This window comes from Perkinsus marinus (genome assembly GCF_000006405.1).
Source record: "Perkinsus marinus ATCC 50983 genomic scaffold scf_1104296975880, whole genome shotgun sequence".
NCBI classification, from domain to species: Eukaryota; Perkinsozoa; order Perkinsida; family Perkinsidae; genus Perkinsus; species Perkinsus marinus.
Window position 1 is genome coordinate 1 of NW_003200628.1, and position 1,046 is coordinate 1,046.

General features: G+C 45.3%; 4 non-coding genes across 4 annotated transcripts; all 4 read left to right on the plus strand.

Annotated features, from left to right (window-relative positions):
* The first annotated feature begins 207 nt into the window (after nt 1-207).
* Nucleotides 208-280, plus strand: Pmar_PMAR014028. Its single transcript has one exon. It is a non-coding gene; the product is annotated as a tRNA-Thr (tRNA).
* A 146-nt stretch (nt 281-426) lies between these two features.
* Pmar_PMAR014029 lies at nt 427-499 on the plus strand. The gene has a single exon. It is a non-coding gene; the product is annotated as a tRNA-Thr (tRNA).
* Nucleotides 500-645: 146 nt separating this feature from the next.
* On the plus strand, nt 646-718 carry Pmar_PMAR014030. Its single transcript has one exon. It is a non-coding gene; the product is annotated as a tRNA-Thr (tRNA).
* A 146-nt stretch (nt 719-864) lies between these two features.
* Pmar_PMAR014031 lies at nt 865-937 on the plus strand. Its single transcript has one exon. It is a non-coding gene; the product is annotated as a tRNA-Thr (tRNA).
* Nucleotides 938-1,046: the final 109 nt, after the last annotated feature.

The following is a 1,046-nucleotide window of genomic DNA, read 5'->3' on the forward strand; positions in this document are numbered from 1 at the left end:
TTAGTTGGTGGAGCACCCTCTTAGTAAGCGGGAGGTCGTCGGTTCAACTCCGACAGAAGGCTAGCTCTGAGTTCGTTTGTCGGAACCGACTGCATTTCGTAATTTTTCACTGAAATTTAGTACCAAATTGTTGCACCACTTGAATTGTGGTATGCGTTTCATTGTGGAATTCTATGGCATGGTTAGACTCCACACTTGAGGGAACGTGCCTTCTTAGATTAGTTGGTAGAGCACCCGCTTAGTAAGCGGGAGGTCGTCGGTTCAACTTCGGCAGAAGGCTAGCTCTGAGTCCGTTTGTCGAAAACCGACTGCATTTCGTAATTTTTCACTGAAATTTAGTACCAAATTGTTGCACCGCTTGAATTGTGGTATGCGTTTCATTGTGGAATTCTATGGCATGGTTAGACTCCACACTCGAGGGAACGTGTCTTCTTAGCTTAGTTGGTAGAGCACCCGCTTAGTAAGCGGGAGGTCGTCGGTTCAACTCCGGCAGAAGGCTAGCTCTGAGTCCGTTTGTCGAAAACCGACTGAATTTCGTAATTTTTCACTGAAATTTAGTACCAAATTGTTGCACCACTTGAATTGTGGTATGCGTTTCATTGTGGAATTCTATGGCATGGTTAGACTCCACACTCGAGGGAACGTGCCTTCTTAGCTTAGTTGGTAGAGCACCCGCTTAGTAAGCGGGAGGTCGTCGGTTCAACTCCGGCAGAAGGCTAGCTCTGAGTCCGCTTGTCGGAAACCGACTGCATTTCGTAATTTTTCACTGAGATTTAGTATCAAATTGTTGCACCACTTGAATTGTGGTATGCGTTTCATTGTGAAATTTCAAGACATGGTTAGACTTTACACTTGAGGGAACGTGCCTTCTTAGCTTAGTTGGTAGAGCACCCGCTTAGTAAGCGGGAGGTCGTCGGTTCAACTCCGGCAGAAGGCTAGCTCTGAGTCCGTTTGTCGAAAACCGACTGAATTTCGTAATTTTTCACTGAAATTTAGTATCAAATTGTTGCACCACTGAATTGTGGTATGCGTTTCATTGAGAAATT